The sequence below is a fragment of the Acartia tonsa genome, chromosome 7 (genome assembly GCF_053477335.1).
Source record: "Acartia tonsa isolate MP-2025a chromosome 7, ASM5347733v1, whole genome shotgun sequence".
NCBI lineage: Eukaryota > Metazoa > Arthropoda > Copepoda > Calanoida > Acartiidae > Acartia > Acartia tonsa.
In genome coordinates, this window is record NC_137266.1 from 4,495,670 (window position 1) to 4,509,571 (window position 13,902).

At 32.4% G+C, this 13,902-nt stretch overlaps 1 long non-coding RNA gene across 1 annotated transcript; it reads left to right on the forward strand.

Annotated features, from left to right (window-relative positions):
- Positions 1-430: 430 nt before the first annotated feature.
- Positions 431-6,201, forward strand: LOC145324697 (uncharacterized). The gene is made up of 2 exons (XR_013881306.1): positions 431-1,317; positions 2,586-6,201. It is a non-coding gene; the product is annotated as an uncharacterized LOC145324697 (long non-coding RNA).
- Positions 6,202-13,902: the final 7,701 nt, after the last annotated feature.

The following is a 13,902-nucleotide window of genomic DNA, read 5'->3' on the forward strand; positions in this document are numbered from 1 at the left end:
ATTTAATAGCGATAAATAATAAGCTTTTAAAATCTGCCAATAGACAAGGAAAGAAGATAAATTAAAATTTCTTAATGAGCATTTAGTTGTAGAGTAGCTGCCCTACTCTGCTAACAATCACATCCTTGAAGGACCAAAGAACATTGATGTCTAATTCTAATCATAAAAATTGTGAAATCCTAAAGCTGTTTTCAATTTCTAAATGGAACTTGTGTTTTGAATCTTAAACAGTGATACTTTGTGATCTAGCATGTCTTTTAAAATCAAAATTACTGAAAAAAATTGTTGTCATTTATTTTAACCTATGTTGTTATAACGCTACTGGCCAGTTCTGAGGTGGATTCTTAAAACAAATTTGCCCCACTAATCGCTTAGTGGGGCAAAATTGTTTTCGTGAAAAATCCTCCAAATCACATAAAAAATCTACAAAAATTAAATAAAATCTTATGTTCTTCTATCATTTTGTTCAATTTTTGTAGATTTTTAATGTGATTTTGGTCGATTTTTCACGAAAACATTTTTGTCCCACTAAGCGATTAGTGGAGCAAATTTTTTAAAAGAATCCACCTCTGGTCAATTATTAATTACACACGCACTCTATTCTGCTTCAAATTTTAGTTTAGTATTTGCAATGCTTCTTTTAGGTTGAAATAGTTTCTTTCAGAGTAGCCCTGTAGGGTTTAATCTTCATGTAAAGGGCTAAAAATAAAAAAAGGAGAGAGAGCGAATAAAAATAAAAAGTGATTCTGTATTTGCATTTAATTCTGAATGGTCAAGCAAGCAGGTGTGTTTGATGCAGGTTTGCCCGGGGACTTCTTCTCCATCTCCCCGGATAGGACCACTCCGGAAAAGCTTGCATCCTCGGTCCCTCATTTAATTCTAAAAATATGTTATTAAATACAGAAAGTACTTTTGGTTAAATTCCTATTTTACCAAAGAAGACAACATTAATAAAACATTTATATTTCGACCTTAAAAATATATTTCTAGTCCTTTTTTGGAGGTATTTCTAACCCTGCGGGGCCTAAATAATAAGCACTACAAATACTTTTTATTCAAATTGTTTTTTATCCACTATAAGAAATTTTATATTGCAATAAACTACATCAAGCCTTTCAATTTTAATATTTTAATCTATCTTATTCAATGTTGCAAGAGCTCTTAGTAAAATAAAAGTAAGGTATTACCTATATAATTTGAAGATCCTGTTCTTTCATATTACTTTAATGTTTTTTTTTTATAAATTTTAAATTAATGTATTTATGTACAATTATTGAATATATATTTGTCACAATTATATGGTTGTTTAGTTTTTAGGTGTATGTTTTTCACTTTTAAAGCTTTTATAATGTATTTGCCATTAAAATTAAGTAAGATTACTTGAATCCACTAAAATAGCCACAAACCATACATGTATAGTGGCTGTGCTGTGCTATTAACAACAACAAACAATTGATTTGTCAAGAATTTCCATGAAGTCATGTTCTCCTTTCACTCATAAAGTAGATCAAAAAATGTTTTGTGCTTTTTGAGTTGTTTTTATTTTTTGTTTAATCTTTTTATTATTCAAACAAATGTTTTTTGTATTGAGGGATAAGATTAAGAATTAAGAAGATTTTTCGGATCTACTGCAGTTCACGGTAAAATATTGCTGGTAACGAATATTGTCAAAAATGTATGAATTTTAAAGGCTGCTTGCTGCCAAACGGCTGAACGTAAAGATCATACCCACACACCATTTTAAGCGGTATGAGAAGGCCTACAAATAATCTGGAATAGGCAAGATCGAATGATTCACAGGGAATGCTTCACTGAAGAAAAAACGCGTAAAGTAGGCCTTTTTCGCGCATTTCTCTGCACTGTGAGATAATTATGCATTATTAATTTATGGCTATTCCAGATTATTTGTAGGCCTTCTTATGTCGCTTAGAACAGTGTGCAGGCATGATTTGTACGTTCAGCCGTTTGGCAGCTAGCAGCCTTTATAATTCATAGATTTTTGGCAATATTCGTTACCACCAATATTTTACCGTGAAATGCAGTAGATCCGATTTTTCTTCTATTATCAAGATTTATTAAACGATGGTTATGAAAAGTTAAATAAAACGTTTATGGGCTTTGGGGACATTAACTTCAACAAATTTGCACCAGTTTGTTAGTTTATTTCAGGGATCTTAAGGGATAAGACAATAAATATAGTTATATTGGTTGAAAAGTTTGGGCACTACTGGTACTGGTGTGAACCAACCAAGCAAGATTTAACCAAAGTACCCAAAGTTTTTAAGCCACTGAATTAGAGAGGTGCTTAATACAAATTTTAGGACTTATCTTATGGCAAAGTTCTAAAACATCTATCACTTTCTATTAGGGTTGGGCCGGATATCCGGTTTGGCAGGATGCCGGATATTAAAACTATCCGGTTATCCGGCCGGATATCTGGTAAGTTGCCAGATATCCGACCGGATATCTGGAATGAAAAAACAGCCGGGTATTCGGTATCTGGCCCAGCCCTACTTTCGATGTTGGCAATACAAAAAGCTGAATAAAATGAAAAACATGCATCTAATAACAATCGAATTACCAAGTACAAAATGTGCCTATTAACCTATTCTACTCAGGGAGAGGGTATAATGCATCTGGAAGAAAAACTATTTTACACCAGGGATCTAAAAGGATAAGACAATGGCTGATAAATTGATGTACACCACCAATGATGTTAAACAAAATTACTCCATCTGTAGATTACAATTAGTGGTTGAAACGTTTTTGGAAACTAAACATAATAAACCAGTCAAAATTCAATAAAAGTTCCAAAAGTTATTAGAAAACTATATAATAAAACTGAGGGGACTAGCGGCGTAATAAACAGCCCTATCCCTTCCTTATTTTACACCAACTCTTTGTCAATAAAAATCACAGTTTCAGCTTTATTTTATTTTATAATGTTCGCAAAATAGTTTTTAATCTGGAGCTTTATTCCTTGTCCATGAATCAACTCTGCTCTGTTAATTGGAGTTTTCATATATATTGTTATACATAAATTTAGTCTGTAATATAACCTATATGGATTCTAGTGTAGATTAATCTAAGTTAAATTAATCTTCCTACATCTATTTGAAATGGGAAAAAATCGGAGAAAGGTTTATTTCATAATTCGCCTAAAGCTTTTCCCCAATAAAAAGAAACAGTCTCCTTTAAATTTGTCAAATTTCTTTGTTGATAACATTTACATTTACCTATGCTAGAATCCTTATCTTCAAACTATTTATAAAATATAATTCTATTTATGTTCTAAATAGCAAAGTATGGCGTCATTCTTTAAAAGATTTACTTATCTAGTTATGAAAAGGTTCTCTTAGAAGAAAATAGTTGTTAAGATAAAAGCACTGTAATTTTTGTTGAAAATTTACACCCTCAATTTGATTGAGAAAATCTATCTATTCTATCTATCTATTTAGGTTCATTAGGGCGTGTCGATTTGCAAGCTTTTTGAGATTTTAACATTACTACACATTGGCAAGGGTTACTGGGCCAAATAAAACCCTGTGAAACTTAAGAGGGATTTTGTAATCTAAAAGCAACGGGCGCGCTGGGGGAATGAAATGTGCCCAACCCCCTATAAAAACAAAAATTAAAATTACTTGAATCATAGGCATGTTGCATATCAAAATAATCGTGTGAGCAAGAATCGTCTTGAAAAATATAGTTCAGTCTGAAATGATCTTCAAATAACCTACCAAAATAACCAGTTTTGACTAAATCAGCTGTTTTAGTTACTTAATGTGATCTAATTCGAACTAGGGGCAATACTTAAAAAAATTAGATTCGAATCAGCATTTCAATACGGCCATTTTGATATGCAACATGCCTGTGTTTGAAGGAATTTCAATTTTTGGTTTTATAAGGGGGCGGGCGCATCTTATATCCCCCGCGCGCCTATTGTTATTAGATTAGAAAACCCTTTCAAGTTTCACAGGGTTTTATATTGGCCCAGTAACCCTTAACAACATGAAATTCCAAAATCGACCCACCCTAAAGTACATGTTATGCAATATTATATAAATAAAAGTACACCAGTGAATATTATGTTTGAAAGCTATTAATAATTAATAAAGATTTTGTTTAAGTCAAAAACACGAAAATAAAACCTTTTTAAATTGGGCAATTGGTGATTTCTCATTTAAGTGCTTATCGAGCACAAAACCCTTCCTTCCCATTTTTTGGGGGGGTTGAAATAGGGGATTAGGTAGTTTTTCCCCTATGCTTAACCCTGCGGTCGGCAACAACCATACGAAGTCTACACTTGCAGCAACTTAACCTTTGTGGGGCTGCACTTTAAATATACAACTAACTAGGGTTGGCAATCCGAATCCGGGATTCGCCCAATTTTTGGCCAATTTTGGCATCCGAATCCAGAATCCGTTTTTTTAATAGCGGATTCGGATTCTCAATTGGTAGGCTAAAATTAGCGTCTTGAGCTTTTTCTTTCAACTCCCCCGTTTTGAAGGCAAAGATTAATATGATATCATTATATATAATATCTTTTTAAATCAGGTTCGATTCTTGGAAGTGAATTATAGATAACACCAAGAACATTAATTTTTAGGACACATGTAGCACTTAAAACTTTTTAATGTTTTAAAAAAGCCTTTTGAAATATTGCTAGAATAAGATTCCGGAATCCGCGAGAATCCGCCATTTTTTGGACGGATTCTTGTAAGATTCCGAAACCGGTCCAAAAATTTGACACCTAAACAAACCCGGCCCTTATTTTCAACTTATTTCAAAATAGAGTGTGGGGGGTAGGTTCTATAATCAATCATCCAGGCACATTGAGGGAAAACTGCCGATAAATTTTTTAAAACCTTTCTTCGTGTTATTGACTTTTTATATATTATTCACTGAACATTTTGTTTTTTTCATAATATTTGTTGATATTAACTTTTTATTTGCATTTTTTGTTAGGAATTTTGTTATTTTGTTTTATTTGTCAGATTTTTAACATTTTTTTATTGTTTATGATTTATCCTTATACTAAAGAAACAGGATTTTTGTCTGTGTATCTGTACTGAAGGATCTCGCTAACCGCTGAACCGATCGGGTTCTCCTGAACAGGGTAGCTTCTCATAGGTCCCGGGAAGGTTTATAACAATTTTAGGGGAAAGTATCACTACCCTCCCAAGAGAAATCACAATAAAATCGAAAAAAATGGAATTATTTCCGCCGCATAGTGTCGCTAGCGTAGTCGCGCTGCGTAGAGACATGAATTTAACAGCTGATAACATAGACAAATTATTTCTCAAATTAGATATTTAAAATAAAAAAAAACATTTAAATGCCACTAGAAGCCTCTAGGGGGCGTAGCCGCTAGTGGAATAATATGATATTTATAGTCACTCTGTTATCCTAGACGAAAAATAGTTGAAATTAATGTCTGCACTCTCTTACATTTTAAGCGTAAAATCATAGGTATCTACTACATCCTTTCAGAAATTGAATTTTTTAAAATCTTCTAATGAAGTTTTGTTTTATGAAGGGGACATGACTAATATGTAACTTTCCCCAAAGGATAGGGAAACTGTCCCGATTTTGTATTGAGAATTGAAATCAGCTAATAGCTAAATGATAGAAAGCAATATGTGAGCAGACGAAAAGGGTCACAGCCACTTGGGGCGAGTAGTTGTCTGGATTATACATCTTTGCTTGTACATTTATTGCATGCAGAAGCAGACTGAATTTTGCTTTAAGTTTATGAGTTTCCACTGATGCAAAAGAAAATAGTTTTTATGACTACCTTTAACTTTTTTATGTTTAGGAACACATAGTGCGTTAGCTACTTTCATGTCAGTTGAATTTGAATTGCCGAATGTGTGCACAGTTTCCTCGCTGTTTTCTCATCCTATAACAATATTTACTACTAGCTAAAAAACTTCAAACTTCAAAAAAAATCAAAATTTTAATGTATAAACGATTTATACATTATACATTCAAATTATTTTTTTTTAATTTGATTTTTTTTTGGAAGTTTGAAGCTTTTCTAGCTAGTAGTAAATATTAGATAGGATGAGGAAACTGTGTACACATTCGGCAATTCAAATTTAACTGACCTTCTTCCATCTTTGCATATTATATTTTAACATTGTAATTACTATTGAATATATTGAAACTATTACTACAACAAAATAAATATGAAATACTCAATTGGGGTTAATTATTTCTGACAGACTAGGTTCACAGAAGTGATTCAATTAAACTTTTAAGCGAAGCTATAAAACGGTAAAACATACGGACATTATATATTGTATAGTGTCAGAACTGAATAATCAAAATATAAATGAATAAGAGTCAAAGCAAAATTGTGAGAACATTTGTTGAAAAACTTCTTGATATAGGATAATGTTTATGGATATACTTACGTTTTTATGACTTGATTATAGAATTGCTTTGCTTGTAATATTGTACTTTGTTGTCCCAGGAATCAGTATACCAAAAATCGGATAATTTGATCACATAAAAATGTGTTGTTAAAAAGTAAAAAACTAACATGATTAAAATGGACGTACGGACATTCTGGTAATGATTAAAGAGTTGCTACGCTTTCTAAATCGTACCTAACTACTTCAGGAATCATCATGCAAAGCTTGAAATCGACAGGACAATTATAACATGCCTAAATTATCGAAAAAAAGCTATCCGTCTCGGACGGACGGACCGACCCTAATTATAGAAAAGCTTCGCTTTTAAAAATACCTCCCTCCAACCGTTGAAACTCTTTATTTTACCCCTCTCAAAATAAAAAGCTTGGTCATCCCCAGAAATAAGGTATAACAAACAAGCGAAATAAATCTGAAATAATATATCGGGGGGCGAATGTAGAGTTTGTCAATTTTCATATGTGTTGACCCCCAACGACAGCTGAAAGACACGTAGAGGTTTCGTGTTTTTATCCGAATTAATTTCTTTGTTTGTATAAGCTGGGTCATCTCTTTTAGGCCCCGCAGTCTTTTTTTCGAGAAAATTATGGCTGCGGCCGCAAATTTAGGTATTTGCATGTTATACTAGGTTGCATCTTCTGATGCGTTTTCTAACATTTTTATGCACGAAATTGCAGAAATGGATATATAGTGTACGTGGATATTGTGATTCTCGCTTACCCTGAGCTGGATCTTTAAATCATTTTAGTGGTAAGCCAGATCGGGGTGAGCCGAATTTCAGCTAATCACAGCGCGGCATTTCATAAAATGCTGTGCTCTCATTGGTGGAAAGTTGGCTCATCCCCGATCTGGCTCACCACTAAAATGATTTAAAGATCCAGCTAGGATAAAAGTTAAATGTTTCTTCCGACTAGCTAATATAGTCTAGTTTGTCACTTTACCTTATCCCCCCTCCCCTTACCATTAAGGAACTGTGTTCACCAATATCTAAGAACTATATTAGCAACCTAAATTAAGGAACTGTATTCACCAAGTTCTGAGGACTATATTAGCAACCTAAATTAAGGAACTATGTTAACCAATATCTAAGAACTATATTAGCAACCTAAATTAAGGAACTGTATTCACCAATATCTGAGGACTATATTAGCAACCTAAATTAAGGAAGTGTGTTCACAAATATCTAAGGACTATATAAGCAACCTAAATTAAGGAACTGTATTTACCAATATCTAAGGACTATATTAGCAACCTAAATTAAGGAAGTGTATTCACCAATATCTGAGGACTAAATTAGCAACCTAAATTAAGGAAGTGTGTTCACCAATATCTGAGGACTATATTAGCAACCTAAATTAAGGAACTGTATTCACCAATATCTGAGGACTATATTAGCAACCTAAATTAAGGAACTGTATTCACCAATAGCTCAGGACTATATTAGCAACCTAAATTAAGGAACTGTATTCACCAATATCTAAGGACTATATTAGCAACCTAAATTAAGGAACTGCATTCACCAATATCTAAGGACTATATTAGCAACCTAAATTAAGGAAGTGTGTTCACCAATATCTAAGAACTATATTAGCAACCTAATTTAAGGAACTGTATTCACCAATATCTAAGGACTATATTAGCAACCTAAATTAAGGAACTGCATTCACCAATATCTAAGGACTATATTAGCAACCTAAATTAAGGAAGTGTGTTCACCAATATCTAAGAACTATATTAGCAACCTAAATTAAGGAACTGTATTCACCAATATCTGAGGACTATATTAGCAACCTAAATTAAGGAACTGTATTCACCAATATCTGAGGACTATATTAGCAACCTAAATTAAGGAACTGTATTCACCAATATCTGAGGACTATATTAGCAACCTAAATTAAGGAACTATGTTAACCAATATCTGAGGACTATATTAGCAACCTAAATTAAGGAAGTGTGTTCACCAATATCTAAGAACTATATTAGCAACCTAATTTAAGGAACTGTATTCACCAATATCTGAGGACTATATTAGCAACCTAAATTAAGGAACTGTATTCACCAATATCTGAGGACTAAATTAGCAACCTAAATTAAGGAACTGTATTCACCAATATCTGAGGACTATATTAGCAACCTAAATTAAGGAACTATGTTAACCAATATCTAAGGACTATATTAGCAACCTAAATTAAGGAACTGTATTCACCAATATCTGAGGACTATATTAGCAACCTAAATTGACGACTGAAATTTCCCTTTCCCACACATTCTATCCTTATTATGTAGTAACAGGATGTGTGTTTGTACCGAAGGTTCTCGCTAACTGCTGAACCTATCGGGTTCTCCTTGACAGGGTAGCTTCTCATAGGTCCCGGGAATAAATTTATAGTATAGATGTATGAAGAGCTTACTATTTGATTTCCAATTGCAAAGACCTAGAGCGTTGCAGACGAAAAATAATTTCATGAAACTTTGCTTTCTAATTTCAGCTGTTTAATGCTTTCTTCTGCTTTTTGAAAAAGAAAGGGACAATTTTTATGTAAAATTGCTATTTCTGTCTAAACTTAATAAAGTATTTAAAACTGCCATTATCAATTTTTCACAACTTGGCTCCTGACTATACAATTATATTCATAATCATCTTTTCCTATTTACAATACTGCATTTTTAAACCTAGTTATTTGTGATTAATATAACATTTTTGTCTAATGATGTGAATACTTTGTTGCAAATCAAAATTATCAAGTTTTTATAACATCTAGTGACAAATGTAGAACTAATATATTGCAGATGTTCCCAAATTTATTTTTTGCCTGTATTTACGTTATTTTCAATTATTTTTCCATAAAGGGTTGAGCTCTTCCTTGAGGTGGTGGCAAATTAACTATGTCCTTATTTCCGAAATTGGGTTATTGTCAGTTTCATGAAATCAATAAATATTTTTTTTAAATATTTCAAATGAACAGTATTTAAACAATGCAAAAACGAAAATAACTAGGTAAAATGCAGAAATCATTATAGCTGATACATAGACGTCCAAGTAAAGGGGTAAAGGGGTGTTTATCCCTTACACCCCTCAAGTTTTTTTTTAAATACATTACATTACTCCCCTTGAACATATAGAAATCCTCATTTTACCCCCATGCTAAGGAAAAAGCTTGGGCGTCCTTGTGTTAATATTAGTTTACAATTTGCTCTTGGTTCTTTTGCCAGCACCCGGCTGTATTTACATTTTTGAAAGATTCAGCTGATTTCAAAGACCCAACCAAAAGTCGGTAGAAGGTCTTTGACAAGGGGTGGTTGTTACATATACTATTTATCGCTCTATATTTTAATGTCCCTGGAAGGTTTATAACTAATTTTTTTTACATAGAGACTTAAACGAAACATAAAAATGTTGAGTATTATTTTTAAAAAAACATATATAGTGCCACTAGAGGCCTCAGGGACGTAGTAGACCGCTATTTTAAGTGTGCGTTGACTTTGTATTTAATTGTAGTTTGACTTTTACCAAGTACTTAAGTTAAACTTTAGGTTAAAGTACTTAACTGGAAACACTTTAATTATATAATTTTCGGAAAGGTCTCGTGATTTTTAGTAGCGAAGCTACTCTAAAATTTGAAATGTCCGTCCGTATGTATGTCTGAAATGTCTTTGGGAAAAAGTGATTTTCTTGGCTCTTATAAAAGATAGAAGACTAAAACTTCTTGTGAACATTCCCATCATTAAGGATCATAGTCAACTCATGGCTGTCGGATTGCTTAATGGAAGGTTTTTAGCTATTTTTATATTTTTTACATATTTCCCCATATCTTTGGTGATTATGGGCCGATTTTAAAACTTTTTGTATTTAAAAATATAAAAATTAGATTTCCCGTTGTTTTAAGCATCCAGTATGTAATTTACTCTGGTTGTCAGTCTGTCAGTCATAGAACTGAAATATAAATAAACTAGCGGCTTTGCCCCTAGCCTCTGGGAGCTTTGCCCCAAGAGGTATAATTACATCTTTTATTACCTACCCAGCTGAAAAAAAGCCCCTACTCCTCTACTATTTCAAATAATTTTTTAAAAATGGTGGGGAATTTTTTTGTTTTTGGGGGGGTTGGGGGTGTCCCACCCCCCAAGAAAATAGCCTAAAACTACCACAGGACCAGTAGGTATATTTCTTGAAGAGTAGAATCCTATCGGTTCAGTGGTTACCGAGATCTTAAGGGACAGGCAGACATCAAGCTACTTTGTATTATATATTAAAAACAAGGATGACAACATCCATTAAAGCAAAGCACTGAAACGGTAGGAAAAAGAACATTAGCACTTGTAAAGTGTCAGAAATAATAATTAGAATATAAATGTATAAGAGTCGAAGCAAAATTGTAAGTAAATTTGTTGAAAAACTGCTTGATACAGGATAATGTTTATGGACATACTTACATTTTTAAGATTTTATTATGGAGTTGCTTCGATTATGCTAAAAATGTAAGTATGTCCATAAACATTATCCTGTATCAAGCAGTTTTTCAACAAATTTACTTACAATTTTATATACATTTTTTATACATTTATTTCCGATACTATACAAGTGTTAATGTCCGTTTGTCCTACCGTTTCAGAGCTTCGCTTTTATGGATGTTGTCATCCTTGTTTAAGTATAGAAAAGGAAACTATTTAGGAAAATTATGAAGCGTTATTATTTTACCCCACGGCCACCGTCTTTACCCCATTACATCCTATATACTGGAGGAACAAACTGACCAATAAATTAGGTTCATAATATCAACCTAAGTTGATGACACATTTTCCCCTGTCAATATATCCAAGTTATTATATTCGATTTTTAATGTAGGTATACTGTATGTACAATAGGGTGTGTCGATTTTGGACATTTTTTTTCTGAGGCCAAAGCGGGGATCTGCACTCAATTTATATAGATATAATACACCCCTGGGTGATTTAAAATTTATCCTAAGTCTTAGAATCGCTGACGACCAGACATTCAATTGTATAGCTATTTGTAAATGGGAGTCAAAAATTTATTGAATCAGAACTATGGCTTCATGGTGCTCCCTGGAAATGCCTTGAGCAGCTGAGTCAGGAACTTTTGTCCGTTTCAAAAAATCTCGTTCCTAGCCTGAGAAAATCTAAAAAACCTCTACAAATTGGACAATTCTCAATAAACCTTAAAAAATTTTGGTTTTTTAGTGATTTCTAAGGCTAGGAACGAGATATTTTGAAACGGACAAAAGTTCCTGATTCAGCTCCTCAAGGCCTTTCCAGGGAGCACCATGAAGCCATATTTCTGATTCAAAAAATTTTTTGAATGTCGTCTTTGCATACTAATAAGTAATGAATTATATTTTTAAGTGGTCGTGCTCTAAAACTCAATTTTTTAAAATTCTTTTTCGGTCAGAAATGTTTTTAAGGTTAATTTTATCTGTTGCATATCCCCACTTTGTCTAATTCCGATATGAACCCACCCTAATGTACAATTAGCTTCCCCAACAAAAATTAGCGTGATAGGATAATAGTTATTTCTCGCATCGTATTATAAACGGCTTTCCGCGGATATAGAATGTACAATTATAAGATTAAAACTAGTTTTTTTAGCCCCGAGGAGCCATAGGCACCGGCTAAAAATACTGGTTTTAATCTTATGATTGTACATTTTTATATTCGTAGAAAGCTGGATATAATACGATGCTAGACATAGTTTTTTCGTATGGATAAGAACCAGTTCCTATCCACCGGATTCGTATGAATACGAGACATAATTTTTATTATGATCCCATCCAACTTTGGTGTGATATACGTCGATAGACATAGACCTCGAAAATTTCAGCCGGTTTTTTTTCAATTTACGGTTGGCTTTCTCTTGTCCGTCTATCTCTTTTTTTTTGTCTCTCAGAACCACACACACACACACATATACACACACACACAAACATACACACACACACACACACACACACACACACACAAACATACACCCACAAACACAAACATACACCCACACACACACACACACAAACATACTGATCTAAAAAACCTCTATGGATAAATTTCTCTGCAACTACGGGCCTGCCTCTATCTCTGTATACACGGTGTTTAACATAAAAAAAATATATTTTTTAACACGCTCAGTTTGGATACAAAAACCGTAAGTGGAAGAACTCGTTGGTGAATATTATTGTCAAATTTCCATTATATTTCAATAATTTTCTTAAAAGTTTTAATAATTTTGATTTAGTTAACAAGTGATTTTTTTTATCAATTCTAATCTTTTGGTTACTAAAGGGGACTATCCACGAACGAGAGCAAGTGATTCTAAGCACCTTCCGGCAGTGATTCTAAATGTTTTTTTAGTAAATATACTAGGGGATATAATCAATATAGTTATATCAATTTAAAAAATAGTTTTTACCATGTTATTATATTAAAAAAAGCTTCAAAAGTTTAGGCATTTTTTGACTATATATCATCGAATGTTTTGTTGAGTTCAAACTGCTGTGACACAAAAGTAAACTTTTTTAATGAAAAGTATTAATTTAGATAAAGGGATGGTAACTTGTAATATTGTTAACAGTTTTATTTGTGTACTTTTGTAATTTACAGCATTTGTTTAAGTTTTGGCGTTTTATTTTATTTGTACCGTTAAACTTAACAAAACATTTGATGTTATTTTTTTTTAAATGCTTTTCATTTAAAAGTTTTATTTATATTGATATAACTATATTAAATTCATACTGGAAATTAATATAGAAAAGTCAACAGTCATAAAATTCATGCCTATTAAATACAAATTTGATTAAGTGTAAAATATTTTTATTATACTTTTTAATTATATATAATTGATACAAAAAGTCTAGATACCCAATCTCCTGACGGGGCCAAAAAATAAAATCCTACCATCCTAATATATAAAGTAGTAAGCTTTTTTTTGTCTGTAGTGAAAGATCTACTTTACAGTGAAGCTTTTTATAAGTCCAGGGAAGGTTTGTAACTATTTCTGCCCAACTTTTATGGCCCCTAGAGGCTCCTATTGGCGTAGCCGCTAGTATTATTAAATAGTGTCAATTTGCTACGAAAGGACAGTTAACTGATTAATTATTGGACAAGAAATAATCATATAAAGTAGTAAATCTATTATGTGTATACTAGCTTAAATATGGTCATTTGAATTGCCGAAAGTGTACACAGTTTCCTCGGTGTTTCCTCATCCTATCTCAATATTTACTACTAGCTAAAAAACTTTAATTTTCCAAAAAAAAAATCAAAATTTGAATGTATAAACGATTTATACATTATACATCAAAGATTTTAATCTTTCAAAGAAGGTGTATCAACTATTTTTTTTATAGCTAGCCGGTTCTTTTAGTAAGTAGTAGATGTAAAATTTTTCATAGAATTCAGATATGCAATCGGTTTTTTTGTAGACCTCTTATTTTTTAAGTAATTTAAGTTTAAAAAAAAA